Raw genomic sequence first — 17,706 nt, forward strand, 5'->3', positions numbered from 1 at the left:
GGGGCAGGAATTTTAAAAAACCTCAGAGTCAGGAAAGAATGAAAAGACTCCAAGGGAGTAGTACTTGAGCTTGGTTGTAAAGTAGAATCCACTAAAGAACCTTACAAAATCTTGATGCTCAGGGACACCAGACTGGATATTTCAAAGTCGCTGGGAGTAAAAATTGGACAACGATACGTTTTAGAACTCCCCAGGTAAGTTCAGCTTACTATCATGACTCAGTGGTCAGTGGATTTTTGAAGGAGCTTTCCCACCTTACTGCCTGATGTGTGCTTAGGTGTGACATGCAACCCTGAAAGAAGCCGACTTCCCTCAAGTCAGTCGTAGAAAGTAGAAGCAACCTTGGTGCCTTACGGTGGCAGTTAGTGCTCTGTGACCTGCTGACCACAGAAACAGTGAGCCAAGTAGAAGAATGTGAAGAAGGCATGAGGTCTCAGAAGAAAGGAAGCCTCTTGGGAATATCTACAAAATTAAGACCTGTAAATCACTGAGATTTAGAAGGGGGAAAGAAGTAAGTAATTTAGATGTCATAAAGCATCCATTGTAAAATCTTTGCTCCCCACTCCCTATAAAAGGAAAAAGCAAAAACACCAGAGAAGAAAAGTAAAAGTGCTTGCAGTTCAAACTTGACAGCTCTCTGTCACCCTGTCTGTATGCTGGGGGTCTGAAACCTCAAATGCTACAGAGCTTCACTTTCTGCCTAGAAACATGCATTTATGAAAAATGAAGAAAAGGAGGGAGGGTGAGAGGGTGAGAGAAAAAAAATTCTGTGCTGTCCACTTGCTATTTGTGGAGGGTTTCACTGAGAGATCAAATGTTTAAAAAGATATTATTTAATGGGTAAATACATTTGGTATGCCAAATAATGGGTGTTCCTTTTGCTGAGTGACAATAATAAGAAAAGACAGGTGTTTACTTTTAAACACAGCTATTGTAAAATTGGCGAAAAGGGTGATTTTGTCCTATTCAGTTTGCAAAATACAATTTGGAAAATCATTTGTGATTTTCATCAATTCTACATTCTTGCCTCAAGACTCTCCCTGCTGCAGAGACAAGGTGAGTTTTCTAGATGGTAGACGTTGGAAAGCCATTTAGAGATGGGATTGGAATTGTTCATCCTTTCACGCCACAAAATAATGGCCATGTCCATCATGTAATTGGAATCGTGTTTCTGTCTCCTTATCTTCTCTTAAGTCTCCAATCATTTTGCCTTCCTTCTAGAATATCTTTAGTTCTCTGGTTTTGTCTCTGCAAAACAGGAAGGAAAAATGTGATCATGAAATTGGCATTTGGTTCAAGATCTTAAAAACTAAATGAATGCCTAAGAGAAAATTAAAGGCTTGACATGCAATGTATTCTTGTTTTCTCCTCACTCGGACACTACCGTAAGGACCTGGTATTTCTTCGGGCCTCTGTAGTGCTTTGATTTCCAAGAGTCCTGACATCTTTAAAAGCGATGCTACATGTTTCCTTAGGCAGAGGTTTTTGGATTCTGAATGACCTAGGGGATCAGTGTCTCATACTCAAGACTCTGAGGGATTCCTTACCCTATTAAATCCCGTTGCCTGTATACTCGACTAGAGATTAATTGCCATAATATGGTATTGCATTGTCTTTTACATATATGCTCTAAAGAAAATTTCTTTTTCTTCTTCTTAATTTGAGAAGGGAAAATAAATAAATAAATAAAATCTACAGTGTTTTCTTCTAACATTAAGTAAATCCTTTTTAAAAAAATCTGTTTAAGAGGTGGTAATAAATCTACATCCCCAAACTGAATTCTTTGCACAAGCCCTGGAATTCTAAACCTCTGGGTGGCTGGAATCTGGGGCAATTACACCTAAGGGCCAGACCTGCAGTAATGCCCCAAATTGCTTTCTGGAGGGGGTGGTCGGAGGGTTCCCATTATTTTAAAGTTAAGACTTCAAACCAAATGTTTCTCTCTTTATTGATCTGCTTTCATCTCCCTTCATTGCATTTCCTGTTTGACTTTTTTCTCTTCTTTTTTTTTCCTCCATGGTGGAGAACACCCTCAAATTGGTGATTGAAGACCTTGAAGGTGCTGTTTACAAAGGCTGTTAATGCCCCGTCCTCATTTCCTGTGTTACTGCCGACAAGCCTGATACAAAGCCCTTCTTGGTAGACACTAAAATATCGGAGAGGCCCCACTGAGTTTCTCAGTTTGCAGATAGCTCAGAGATGGGACCAAAGGCGCCCGCTCTTTCCTCTTGCTGGCAGGAAGCTTCCTTTTGTAGCTGTTTAAAAGATATTTTAGAATTACTGAATTATCCCACTGGAAGGGACTTCACAGATCTATGGGACCCAGAGGTTACTGAGCTGGAATCCACCCTTTCTGACAAGACTTAGAGATGGTGCTCAAGGGCTAGAGAACCCTTGGCATTATGTGCTAATTTCACAAGGATGTGCACACACGGACTTCCATCTGTGAAGAGATACGATGGCCAGCAGGGCTTAAGAGTTGCTAATAGATACACCAATGTCCTTCCCACTTTTATAGAAACTGGCCAAAATCAGTTAAAATGGTGTTTCCCAGTTTAATATAATGCCTTTTTCAGCTTGCTTAGCATTTGTTATCTATTTGGGTATCTTAAATTGGATAGTATTGCATAGTGCTTTGGTGCCTTCGTCTCTAAAATAATGACATTGAGCCGGGCTCAGTGGCTCAGCCTGTAATCCCGTGCCTTTGGGAGGCTGAGGTGAGTGGATTGCCTGAGCCCGCGGGTTCGAGACCCGCCTGGTCAACTTGGTGAGACCTCATCTCTGCAATAAATCAAAAAAAATATTAGCCGGGCGTGGTAGCGTGCGCCTGTAGTTCCAGCTACTCGGAAGACTGAGGCATAAGGATCACCGGAGCCCAGCAGATCGAGACTATGTTGGCCAGGAGCGGCCACTGCACTCCAGTCTGGGCGACAGAGTGGGACTCCAACTCAAAATAAAATAAAATAAAATAAAATAAAATAATAAAATAAAATAAAATAAAAATGACATTGTTTTTGATCAGAGGTTTCCAGTTCCTGAGAAAGGAAGGATAGGATGAGTGCCAGGCGATTGGGCTCTAGCACTAGCAAGATCTGGGTTCAAACCCAACTCAGTCACTTGTGAGCAATGGAAACATCGGTAAGTTTCTTAACACTTTAAGGCCAATATAATAAAGATAATAATAATACCCAAGTAAAGGAAAAAACTTGTATCTGAGGAATGTGAGTCCTTTGAAATTATCAAACCTAGGAAGACGGTAAAGTGAGACAGGAATCACATCCTACTTCCTTCCCTTGAGCTGTGTATTCATCTATGGAAGCTGCTTGCTATTGCTATAGATAGTTATAAGTTAATCCAAGAATGCCTCACTGAACACTGTAACCCATATCCTATGGCTTGACGTGTATAGCCAATCACTAATCTATGATATTTCTATGAACCAATGAGAATTCCCAACAAACAACCCCTGTCCTTTTTGCTTTTATTTTTATTTTTATTTTTTTGAGTTGGAGTCTCACTCTGTCACCCAGACTGGAGTGCAGTGGCCGCTCCCGGCCACCGCAGCCTCGACCTGCTGGGCTCCATCGATCCTTTGGCCTCAGCCTTCCAAGTAGCCGGAATTACAGGCATGCACTACCATGCCCGGCTGATATTTTGATTTATTGTAGAGATGAGGTCTCGCCTGCCCAGGCGGATCTCGAACCCGTGGGCTCAGGCAATCCACTCACCTCAGCCTCCCAAAGGCACAGGATTACAGGCTGAGCCACCGAGCCCGGCTTGCTTTTATTTTTATTTATTTATTTTTGAGTTGGTGTGTCACTCCGTCACCCAGACTGGAGTGCAGTGGCATGCTCATGGCCACCCCAGCGTCCACCTACTGGGCTCAGGTGATCCTTCCACCTCAGTCTTCCAAGTAGCAGGAACTACAGGTGCATGCTACCACGCCTGGCTAATTTTTTGATTTATTATAGAGATGAGGTCTTGCCAAATTGCCGAGACTGGTCTTGAACCCATGGGCTCAGGCAATCTTCTCACCTCGGCCTCCCAAAATGCTGGGATTACAGACTTGAGCCACCTTGCCTGGCCTACTTTTTTTTTTAAAAGATGTGGGGTACAATTCAGGATTAGGTAGATAAGGGATCATTGTACGGGTAAAATTTGGACCTTCCTTTGGTTCCCACTTCAAAATCCACTTGTAACTGCTGCTAATCAGAGTATATATTCCAGGCAACTTGAATCTATGCTCTAGGACTGTAATCCTCAAGTTTGGCCCAAATAGTCTCTTTGACTTAGCTTCTTTCTTTTAAGTCAATATACCTATCTTATTGGTTATCTTAAAGACGAGATGAGATAATAATGTGTTTCACTGCCTAACACATAGTATTCAATAAACGTTAATCCTTTTCTAAATGTCAAGGTGAACATGTTAGAGAATATATACTCATACAACTCACTTCCATGGATGCACCTAGATTATGGGGGGAAAAATCCAAATAATAATTCCAAGGAACCTAATTATGCACATAGTCACCTCCGATTCTGAGGTTACAATAGGTCATGACAAGCCAGGCTTCACCAAATTGGCTGTGGGCTGTGCATGTTCCTGCTCTGACTGCATCTCCCTGTACTACTTCCCCATTGAGCAGAGCAGATGAGAAAGCTACTCTGTGAAAGTGAGATTACATAAATAATCTTGATTCTACTCTAACTGATAATTTTCAAAGGTAAGCCACTCACTAAGTTTGGTATCTTATTATCAGGAACAATTAACTTAGTCCCGCTTCTTAGAGAAAGCCACGGCTATTGTCATCATCATTTCACACTGACTGTTAAGGTATCCTTTGAGAATTGCTGTAGATTATATTTGAGGTTCTTTATTATTTCTAGCAGTCTATATCATTTTTAAATGTTTTTAAATTGTTTATATTAAATAATTCCAAATAATTATGTTGAACTTTTAAGAATAGGGAAAAATAATAAACTATATAGTCATATATTTTTAAGCTACTCAGAAATAGATTAGCAATGTATTTGGTACTCCCATGTCCTAAGTGTTGTCTGATCCTTTCATTGTTCACTTTTATAGCTCTAATTTATTCAGTCTTACATCTTTTTGAGTAAAAAAACTCCTACACTATGTAATCAGCATGACTTTATTCCCTCAGCATTATGTCTCAAACTTTATCAGTGTTAATGTGTAGCAGCCATTGACAAAATAATCATCAAAGTTATATCAATATAATTTATCTTCAGAGTTTTCTATAGGTTGGTTGTAATTCCACTCAAAATTCCAGTGAAAGTTGAAGTTGGTGTTCAGCTAAAATATATATGAAAGAATAAAAGGTCTAGATTTATTCCTACATATTTTATGGTACTATGTAAATCATATTTTTGTTATCTTTTCTAAATGCTGATGGTGTTTAGAAATGCTACTGACTGTACATTGGTTATTTTTAAACTGGCACCCCCCCAACTCTTTAATTTTCATAAATCTTCGGTAGATAATTTTGGCTTTCCTAGAAAAATCACATCATCTACATAGAAGTAGCATTTTTATTTCTTTTATAATCCTTACACATATTTTTTTTTTCTTGCCTTATTTTGCTTTCTAAATTCTTCAATATGATGTTAATCAGAAATGGTGCTAGGAGCTGGCTTTATCTTCTTTGAGATCTTAAATAGAAATCACTTGTCACTTCAGCATTGAGTAAAATGCTTGCCTTAATTTTTAAAAAATATACCTTTTATCAGATTAAGAAATTTCCTGTTTTTTTTCTTAAGCACTTCTATACCAAATGGACAATAGCACACATTAAGCACTTTTCCCCTGCATCTAGTAAGTTAATCATGTAATTCTTCTCCTTTAATTTCATAATAGTGAATCATTTCTTGATTTCCAAATGTTGCTTCAAGCTTGAATTCTAGGGACAAATCCAACTTGTTATGATGAATTATCTATTTTACACATGACTGGATCTTGTTTGCTAATATTTTGTTTAGGATATTTGTTTTTTCATTAGTGAGACTAGTCTGTGTTTTTCTTTATCATTTTCTCCCTGACTGGTTTTGGAGTAACAAGGTACTAGTCTCATAAAATATGCTGGAGAGGTTTTCTTCTTTTATTTTTCTCTGGAAAATTTTGTGTTCATTTGTAGTTACTTGTTCATTAAAAGTCACTAGAATTTGCCAGAACACTATCTGGAACTGGAGTTAGCTTGAAGAACAATGTCTAACTATGGATTCAATTTCTTTAATGATTATAAGACTGCTCTAATTTTCTATTTCTGGGAGTGGAAGTGGATCATATATTAACTGTTTAGTACATGTATAGTACATGTTCAGTCATTTGAGAAACTATCTGATTGTTTTTCAAAAGGCTACATCATTTTGCATTCCTATGAACAATGTGCAAGTGTTCCCATTTTTTTCTCACCCTCATCAATGCTTATTATTAATTTTCCTTTGATTATAACCATCCTGGGATTGTGAAATGGTAGGTATCTCATTGTAGTTTTGATTTGTATTTCCCTGATGGCTAGAGATGCTAAGAATCTTTTCATGTGGTTATTGACAATTTGTATATCTTTTTGAGAAATGTCTATTCATAGCCTTTGTCCATTTGTTAATAGAATCAGTTCTTTTTATTATTGAGTTGCAAGCTTTCTTTATATTCTAGATACAAGTTTCTTATTGATTATATGATTTACAAATGATATTTTCCATTTTGTGAGTTGTCTTTCCACATCTTTCTAAAAATTATATATATCAATAGGATACAACTTCATATTTTGGTATATGCATACATTGTAGATAAATCAATCTAATTAATACATACAGTGCCTCACATGCTTGTCCATTTTGGTGGTGAGAACATTTGAAATATACTGTCAACATTTTCAAGTATGTAGTGCATTATTCATTATGGCCACTATGCTGTACAATATATCTCCAGAACAAATTCCTCCTGTCTAACTGAAATTTTATGCCCTTCACCAACATCTCTCCATCCCCAACCCCTTCCAGCTGGTAACCACTCTTTTACTCACTACTTCAAGTTCAACTTTTTTAGATTCTACATATAAGTGAGATTATGCAGTGTTTTTCTTTCTGTATCTGATTTATTTCACTTTTTTTTTTTTGAGTTGGAGTTTCACTCTGTCGCCCAAGGTGGAGTGCAGTGGCCGCTCCCGACCACCGCAGCCTCGACCTGCTGGGCTCCGGCGATCCTTCCGCCTCAGCCTTCCCAGTAGCCGGAATTACAGGCATGCGCTACCACAGTCGGCTGATTTTTTTTTTTTTTGTAGAGATGAAGTCTTGCTGCCCAGGCGGGTCTCCACCCCGCGGGCTCAGGCAATCCACTCACCTCAGCCTCCCAAAGGCGCGAGATTACAGGCTGAGTCACCGAGCCCGGTTTATTTCACTTTTAATGTCCTCCAGGTTCACCTATGCTGTTGCAAATACCAAGATTCCTTTTTTTTTAAGGCTGAATAGTACTCCATTGTGTATAGATACCACATATTCTTTATCCATTCATCTGTTGATTGACAGATTTCATATCTTAAATATAGTGAATAATGCTGCAATGAACATGGAAGTACAGATATCTCTTTGATATATTGGTTTTATTTTTTTGAATATAGATCCAGAAGTGGAGCTGCTAAATCATATGGTAGTTCTATTCTTAATTTTTGAGAGACTTCCATATTCTTTTCCTAATAACTTTCATTAGGTTCTCTTTTTTCTACATCCTCACCAATACTTACTACCTTTTGTGATTTTGATAGAAGTCCATTCTAAGAAGCATGAGGTATATCTCATTGTGGTTTTAATTTGCATTTCCATGATGATTAGTGACAGTAAGCCTCTTTTCATGTATATGTTGGTCATTTGACTGTCTTCTTTGAGAAATGTTTATTCGGGTCCCTTGTCCATTTTTTAATTGGGTTATTTTTTTTTTTCTTGCTATTGAGTTGTTTGAGTTCCTTATATATTTTTAACTCCTTATCAGATATACAGTTTGCAGATATTTTCTCTCATTCCATAGGTTGTCTCTTCACTCTGTTGATTGTTTCCTTTCCTGTGCAAAAGCAATTTGTCCATTTTTGCTTTTGTTACCCTGCTTTTTAAATCTTTTCTTTTTTTTGGGATGGTATCCTTGAAAGCACAAGTTTTTAATTTTGTTAAAATCAAGTTTGTCTATTTTTTTGTTTCTTATGTTTTTGGTGTCATATCTAAGAGTTCATTGCCAAATCCAAGGACGTGAAAATTTATTCCTAAATTTTCTTCTAAGAGTTTTATAGCAATAGCTTTTACATTTAGCTCTATGATTCATTTTGAGTTAGTATTTGTGTGTGGTGTGAGGAAGAGGTCCACTTCCATTCTTTCATATGAGGATATACAGTTTTCCCACACCATTTGTTGAAAAGGTTATTCTTTTCCCTTTTGAATTTTCTTGACACCCTTGTTGAAAAACAATTGACCATAAATGTGATGATTTATTTCTGGACTCTCAGTTCTGTTCCATTGATCTGTAGGCCTATCCTTGTGACAGTAGTCTAGGTTTTTTTTATTTTATTACAAATTTATAACTCGTATTACACTGAATAGCAGAGTTGTGAAATGGTTAGAAGTATGAACTCTTCTTCTACTTTTTATTTTTGTAGTCATGCAATTTCACTCGCCAAGACTGGTCTTGAAATGATTAGAAGCATGGACTCCTTTTTTATTTTTTATTTTTGTAGAGATAGGGAGGTTTCACTTGCCCAGGCTGATCTGAAACGCTTGGTCTCAAGTGATCCTATAACTTCAGCCTCCCAAAGCATTGAGATTATGGGGTGGGCCACCCCATGGGACCAGAAACACAAGCTCTAAAGCTGTAAGACTTGGGTTCAAACTTAATAGTGGTGTGAACTTAGGATATTTATATAACTCTATGAGTCTCACTTTCCTCCACTTATAAATTAGCAATAATAATGGTGTGTATCTCATGAGATTGTTATGAGGGTGAGATGAGTTAATACATGTAAAGCACTTGAAGTAGCACCTTGCTCATCTTAGTGTAATTAAAATATTTCTATTGCTCACTAGGTGTTAATACATGTTAGATATTATTGTAGATCTGGTATTGATTATGTGAGTCATATGATTATATGATGTGACCTTGTAAAATGTTTTAGTACTAGCAATAAAGAGTACATGCCAGTTTTCAAAAATGTCTAGTGAGTGTCATTTAGTGTACACTATCTTCAATTTAAAAGTTCATTCATCTATGTAGTCCATTAGATCAAGCTTATAAATATGCTGTTCAATTATTCTACTTTTTTTACTCCTCTGAATGCTTCATTTACCACAATTGTGTTAACATTTTTCAAAATAATGCTGGATTTTGCTAATTTCTCCTGCGATTGTAACTTTTTTCTTTATATATTTTGAAACCACATAACTAAGCATTTATAATTTTAGAAATATTGCATAGAGTCTTACTTATTTGACTCTATTATCATTATGGTAGTTATATTTATCTCTGGTAATGTTTTTGCCTTAAATTCTATTTTGTCTGAAAGGAAGATAGCTGCATCAATTTTCTTTTTGATTTGTTTTTGCTGGATATGTCTCTTTTTTATCCTTTTACTTTCAGACTTTCTGTGTCCTTACATTCTAGGCATATCTCATTCAAACAGCATATACCTGAATTTTGTTTGTATTGTTTTAGTCTCAATTATCAATATTTTAAAATAAGGAGTAAATTTAGTTCATTTACACATATTGTGATTACTGATATATTTGTATGTATTTTTGCCATCTTGAATCATCTTTCTATTTGTTCAATTTTTTTTCTGTTTTCCTCTCCATATCTTCCATATTTTTTTATTACTTCCCCCATTCATTTCATCATTTCATTTATTGCTTTGTATATTATAGATGATCCCTCTTTTTAGAAAAACTTAATGGTAACTCTAAGGTTTTACTTACATACTTACAAAACCTAAAGGTATTTAATATCTTTATCTTTCACCTAAAATTTTAGAATGCTCTAAATCCAGTCAAGTGCTCCTAACTGTAATTTTTCTAGTATTTTTTCTCTATATTTTAACTCCTCAAAATAACATACTATTTTTTTTTTTTTTTTTTTTTTTTTTTTTTTTTTTCGTTGGAGTCTCACTCTGTCGCCCAGACTGGAGTGCAGTGGCGAGCCCGGCCACCGCAGCCTCGACCTGCTGGGCTCCGGCAATCCTTCCGCCTCAGCCTTCCGAGTAGCCGGAATTACAGGCATGCGCTACCACACCCGGCTGATTTTTTTGATTTATTGAAGATGAGGTCTCACTGCCCAGGCGGGTCTCGAACCCGCGGGCTCAGGCAATCCACTCACCTCAGCCTCCCAAAGGCGCGGGATTACAGGCTGAGCCACCGAGCCCGGCTACATACTATTTTTAATACAAAAAATGCTAACCTAAATTTAATTTTAAATATAAATTTTTTCTGCTTCACAGATATCTTATGCTATTATTTTTCTTAAATGAGAATCTTTCAAGTGATAAACTCTCTCAACTTCTATTTGACTGAATACTGAGTATATGTTTATTTTAGCTTTATTCTAAATAGTTTCACTTTGGATGCAATTTTAGATTGACAGATATTTTTCTTAGTATATTGAAGATATCTCACTGTCTTCTGGTTTCCATTGTTACTCTTGAGAAGTCAGTTGTTACTTTAATTGTTATTCCTTTATAGGTAATTTATCTTTTTTTTCTGATTGAATTTAAGATTTTCTCTTTATCTTTTATCCTCTTCATTTTCATTACAATGTGTCTAGATACAGTTTTGGGGTGGATTTCTTGTGAAGTAAAGATTTGGATCTTTCATAACTGTTGAAAAATATTGCCTCTTCATCAGTTTCTTATTTCTAGAAACTTGGTTAAACATATGCTACATGAACTTCTTTTTCTTTCCTTTTTTTCTTTTAAGTCAGAATCTGGCTCAGTCACCCAGGCTGGAGTACAGTGACTCAAGCATTGCTTACTGCAACCTAGAACTCCTGGGCTCCAGGGATCCTCCCATCTAAGTCTTCTGAGTAGCTAGGACTATTGACATGCACCACTACACTCAGTTCAGGCTGTTCTCAAACCCCTAGCCTCAAGTGATCCTCCTGCCTCAGCTTCTCAGAGTGCTGGGCTTTCAGGTATGAGCCAATGTGCCTAGTCTTTTTTCTTTCCTTTTAACCTCTTCTTTTGTTTTCTATTTTCTTATCACTCTATACTGAATTCTGTATAATTCTTTTCGAGTGAACATCCAATTCATAATATCTTTGACTATTTAGAATTTACAGTTAAAAAATCCACTTTTTTAACTTCAAGTGTTATTTTTTTTAGTTTTAGTAGTTCTATTTGGTACTTTCCAAATCTATTTGTATTTTCTCTTGTTCGTAACTCATATTTTAATCTAATATATTTTCTGATTATACATACTAAACATACTTTATTTACATTTTGCACTTTATGATTTAATTACCAAAGGCTTTACTGTTGTGGTCATGGTTTTTATTTCTATTAGCTCATAATTCATTTGTAGCCTGTAATTTTCACCTGGGAGCATGTATTTCTTGGAATTCTATTTCTTCAGAGAATATTTTATTGTCTTCTGCTAGTTGTCTGGGAAATCTATAAACCTAGGACCGTTTTAAAACAACTTCTTAGCTTGAGGCATTTGAGACAACAATGAAAGCAGTTTCATGATTGACAGTTACCTTTAATCATTTCCAAGGTGGAGGAAGTCCAGTCTAGTCTCCTTGGTGCTTCCTGATGCGGCATGTGTATATGTACTTCTATTTTATCCTTACATTAAGGATGGAATGAGTTGCTTTGGTGTCTGTTTGTCGATCATGTCCTGTACCTTCTCTAGTCACTTTGAAGGTAAAAGTCAGCTTGAGTATTAACTTTTTTCTCTAGATTCCTTTAGTTTACTTCCTCCTGGGGATTCCTTACTCTGTAAAAAAAAAAACAAAATGCAGCTCAGTTACTTCTTTAAAAACATAAGGAATTCTCCCCCTCCCACCTTTTAGCACAGTTGTTTTTTTTAAATTTGTGTGTGCATCCATGTGTGTGAGTGTGTGTGTGTGTGTGTGTGTGTGTGTGTACCTAGTGGCCAATCTTCCCTGTCATACTTTTGGAACCAGAAAGTCTTTTAGACTATTCTTTTTTATATTTCTTTATCTTTTTTGAAAGTATTTCTATACCACCATGAAAATATTTTTAAAGTTTAGGATTAAATAATTGCCTTATACCTCATAGATGAGTGCTCATATACTCTCACTTGTTCAATGAGTTAGGAGAAAAATTAAACTCTCAGACAACTTGGACAATATATCCACTTTCAAAAAAATTAAGGGTTTATGTAAGTTGTTTTTGCGTTCTAAGCCTGTCTTTCTAATGTCTACGGAAAGACAACAAAAAATATCAGATGCAAAACTAAAATGTTATAATACCATTATAGCCTCAAATAAATAAAAGGGGAGGTGCTACAGGGCAATATAATTTGTATGTCACAGTATCAAAGTAAAAAAAATTATGTAGAATGATCATAATAATCATGCTTTTCAAAATTTGAATGTATTATTTGATAAAATTTAATATTTTCAGATTTTTAAGTTTATGACTCCAATGTTCTGAAATGTTCTGTAAATGGATAATGTTAAGCCAATATTAATAATTGGATACTTCTATATTAACCTAACTTGGAAAATAACTTTGTTTTGCCATCTTCTATTGAGAAAAAAAAAAAAAAGAAATTGTATGCCAATATCATGAGCCCTCACACCAGATTCCTACTTGAGGTGTGTCATTTGATACAACAAAGCATATTAATGGAGATATCCAGTCGTTCCACAATAAATATTAGTCATTAATTTAGAATTTAGGACAGCATTTATGTGCTCTTCTTAGAGACATAATTCAACATTGGTCAAGATCACGGACTCTGGAATCAGATGGGCCTGGGTGTGGTCCCTTACTCTGTTGTTTGACCTTTCTAAGCCTCAGTTTCCTTTTTTTGAAAATGCAGATAATAGCACCTACTTCACTTGGCTATTGTAAGAATAGACAACCTGGTATTTGACAAGAATTGACAAGCATTTACCATAGTGTATGACACATTTCCAGAACTTAAAAAAAAAAGGTTTTATGGTTGTTTTGATTCAGTCCAGAATGAAGTCTTGTAGCCAATCAGCACCTTCAAATATGAACCAGACAGCCAGGAACCGGGGTCAATTCTTCCAATTTCTCAGTAGTGGTTAAGGGTGCCCCAAAAGATGCTGCAAAATTCCCCAAACATCCTTGGAATAAAAGAGTTTTCAATCCATAATACAAAACAATCATATTATGAGACATTGTTCTTGGAAGGAAGAACAAGATGATGTCCCATTATTATTTAATGAAGTCTAGGTTAAGCAAAGAAAGAGAGTGAAGTTCTATGGATGACAAGGCTAGTTTGAAGAGCACAGTAAAATGTATGTTAAGAAATAAAGAGTCCTAAAATGTGTTTAATTGCAGAGATGCTAAAAGCATGGCAATATGTGTGTGCCAATAGTGCAACTTGATCCAAACTACATTTGGACTGAGCCTGTAATAAATCGTCAGAGCTGGCCTTTGCATTCACTTAAGCTAATACTGAGTGTCTCATTTCTACAAAGTAAATCACAGTGGCTTTGGTACTTTATTTTCCATCTTGTATATAAGTAAACTGCAGGATCAATTGGAAGGTAGAATCAATCTGCTATTTATTACCTTGAAATGTGACACCCTATTTTAAGTGCCCTATTCCCTTATGACTTCACTTGAGAACAGTATTATGTCCAAACAATATAGAAACCAGCTTTACAGCTCCTGGATTCTTTTTTTTTTAAACTTCAACTTGGATGGATTTACGTTGTATACAACTTTCAGAACCTAAATAAGTTACTTAGTGGATTTTGAAACAAGCATGTAAACGAGAAAGAGTAATTTGGGTTCTGTTTTGTTTTGTTTCTTGTTTTGGGGGGGGGTTTTGGTCTTAAATCTTAGAATGCATTCATGATCAGGTCATTTTTTCATTAAATAAAAAAAAAAAAAAAGCAGGACTCCCATTGACCCACCAATCATGGCTTAACATTCCAAAGAAAATAAATAAAAATCTCATGTCTAGGGAAAAGAGTTAGGCTTCATGGGGATTCTGTCATCTTGTCATTATACTTTGCAAAGAAACCTTAGTCTCTAATTTATGGGTTTCAGAAAGAATGCCTCCTCACACTGCTGGAAGGTTGAAAGGGCAGGAGATCTGATGTATATCAGAAAGGTTAAACCTAATCTTTGTGACCTGCCACCCGCCTTTCCTGATTAAAACATGAGAGGCTGAGGCCCAGCAAAAACCCTCTTTCTAAAGCACTATCGATACTTTAGTCCCTGATTCGAGTCTTAGGCCTTGGTTTATTTCAAAACAGTCATTATTTGGCTTGCTGGCGACTACACAAAATGTCTCTACCAAGTGTGATAAAACATTTTTAAATGACCCAAACTGAGTTAGATGAAATTGAAGAGAAACTGGCAGTAATGAAAGGCTGGTGACAAGCTTGATCCCTATAAATTTGGATTTTATTAGGGCTTAAACTTAAGGTTAACCAGGAAGCGAATGAAAGAGACTAAAACTTTAAAGGTGGTCCAAGAAAGAAAGTGGCAGCATCTTATTATCTCCCTAGCTGCCATGTCAGTGGAAATGTCTCTCCCTCCCTCCATTCCTGCCTGCCTTCCTTCCTTTCTTCTTTTTCCTCTGCTTTCTTTCTCTCCTCTTTTTTTCTTCCTTCCTTCCCTGTTCCTTCATTTCCTTTTTATAAATGTGTATATAGTACTTCATATGTATAAACTTATAAAACTTTCAAGCACTATAATGTCTCAGATGGAACCTATCCAGAGCTTCCTAGAAGATAATCTTAGGAAGGAAAAATTCTTTTACAAAAGTAATACTATTTATAATTATGAATCCTCTGATATTTCAGGACGCAACTCACACTCACCTCACTTTCCCTTTATCTCTCAGTAAGCCAGAGCTGTACATTCTAAGCTTTCGGCATCATCTCCAGTGAATCAAGACCTGTAGGATAAAGTGTAAATTAAAAGCGCATTAACACATATGCTGTGATAAAAACTTAAGCTAGTGCACTATCACGTGTGTGTATGAAAAAGTCCCTTCTCTCTCCTGATTCCTGTAGGCCCTCAAAAGCTTGTCTACAACAGCTAATATGTTCTGGGATTTATAGGAAAATTTATTATCTTAAAGATAAAATAAAATTTTACATTGTATACAGCCTAAGACAGACTTTGAGAATAAATGTAATTCTCTTAAATTATAAAGAACCATAACTTCTGGGTAGGTTCTTGTATCGTTGCCATGTAACCTTCAGTCAACCTGGAAATCACAAGGGACTTTTGATTCTAAACAATAAAGTTCAAGAGAGACTTCTATCCAGAAGGACCAAATTCATAGGTTTACTTAAAGACAAAAGGGGAGTGGGGGCTGGGGAGATGGACAGCAAAATAGACAGGCAAACTATTCATTTCTTATCACAGTCAGCCAATGTTAATTAAAACATCATTGCAAATGTATATCAGCAAGGAAATTTCTGCTAGCTCAGGAGGCAAGTGCCTATATAATCATAAAGATATCTTGGTTATTTATCTGCTGTTTGGATCTTATCCTTTGCCTCAACAAGCAAGTCCCACTCCACCCCCCTTCCCTGCCCTCATTTTATTACAGACCCTGTGTATACTCTACCATAAAGAGGAGGGAAACATATGGGCTCTTGTTTGAACTTCTGTAATGAATCCTTCCAATATACTATTTCCTTCAAAAGTTATTTTTAATTTTATTGCAGTGTGTTTGTGTATTCCCCCCAACGATCGCTTGGACAATGTTTGTATTGGTAAAATAGCTTTGCAGAATGCTTGCCTCTGATTTGTACGGCATGCCAAGGATTAAGGATGCTCTTGTGTGACTGGGCTACCCTGCATGCTGACAGCATCCTTCAACAAAAGGGGGAGTGGGGTGGCTTCCTTCCCAGAACCCAGGACTCCTACCTGTTGTTGTTTTGATTTGTTGTCTCTTCAAGAAAGATTTGCCACTAGTGAGTCTCACTCTCTGTCTGCCAAAATCCCCTTGATGCTTCTCAAGTAAACAAACCAGGGGTTTCAAGCTGATGGCCCATGTGCCAGGTTTGGCCCACAGTTGGGTTTTGGTGGCATGTGCAGTTAGAAAACATTTTTTAAAGAATTGGCTAATGTTTAAACACTGGAAACGTTTACATAAAAATCTGGCCTTATGAAATAACTGGTAGATTTTCCCCTGAACATGGAAACCACTGTGTGAAGATTTTCTCTTGAAAATTTAGACCTGGCAAGCTGGGCTCACCTTCCCCCATGGTGGCCAACTCCAATCCCTACATTAGCAGAGATTCTAATGCAGGCCAGAGGGTCAGGCTGGTTGATTGTAATCACTGAAGTACCTGCCTGGACCTTACATAGTTACTGAATTTGGCATCCTGAAATAACCAGTTTTGGAGACAAGTCATTAGAAAGTTTGATTTTGAATTGGCAAGAATTTAAGCAATGAGTATCCACATTTTAGTTTGTTTCATACCTTCTTGGAAGGTACTTAGGACTTCTGACTCCTCTAGAAAAATGTTTGTAGTCATAATAATTAGAAACCACTTACTCATCTTTGCCTTGTTCAATCCCAGTTAAGATGTCTCATTCCATGCCCTACATGTATTTTGGTATTTGTTGAGTGAATGAGGGAATGAAACTGCTATCAGAGGCATACAAAATTTATACCTGATGGGAATATGAAAATGCAATACTTGAGGTGAGGCACCATTCTAGAATTCTCTTCCATGTCTTGGTCTAATGATGGCAGCTGACTCTCCCCTCTGTCTAAGACTCACTCCTCTGAAACCCCAGTACCAAAAAAAGGGATTGACCATACATACTTATTAAATAAGTGTATTAATCAATGACATTTAAAGAATATTAGCCTTTATTTAAGAGCACTTATGATGTGCCAGGCACTGACCTAAGTACTTTATATGAATTAACTCAAAGCTTTATTCATATTTTAAAAGTGACAAAGCCAAGACTACTACTGCAGGTAGTAATATCTGGAGCTGGCATGTGAACATAGGCAATCTAACTAAAGAATTTACTATTTATTTTATTATTTTATTTTGCTTTGTTTTGGATTTTAACTGAAGTGTAATTTTTGGGACTACAATAGTATGGTGACTGCGCATGTTTCTAGGAGAAGCCATGCTCCCTCAAACTTTATTTCATTTTCTCAAGCCAGTTTAATTCTTTTTTTTTTTTTTTGAGTTGGAGTCTCACTCTGTCGCCCAGGTTGGAGTGCAGTGGCACGCTCAAGGCCACCACAGTCTCTACTGGCTGGGCTCAGGCGGTCCTTCTGCCTCAGCCTTCCAAGTAGCAGGAACTACAGATGTGCACCACTACACCCGGCTAAATTTTTTGATTTTCTGTAGAGATGAGATATCACCAAGTTGCCCAGACTGCTCTTGAACCTGTGGGCTCAGGTAATCCCCTCACTTTAGCCTCCCAAAGTGCTGGGATTATAGGCATGAGCCACCATGCCCGGCCCAATTTAATCTTATGAGTAGAAAATATACACCTATATAGA

Source organism: Carlito syrichta, unplaced genomic scaffold, assembly GCF_000164805.1.
Source record: "Carlito syrichta isolate Samal-C Ts95f unplaced genomic scaffold, Tarsius_syrichta-2.0.1 Scaffold314332, whole genome shotgun sequence".
Classification (NCBI taxonomy): domain Eukaryota; kingdom Metazoa; phylum Chordata; class Mammalia; order Primates; family Tarsiidae; genus Carlito; species Carlito syrichta.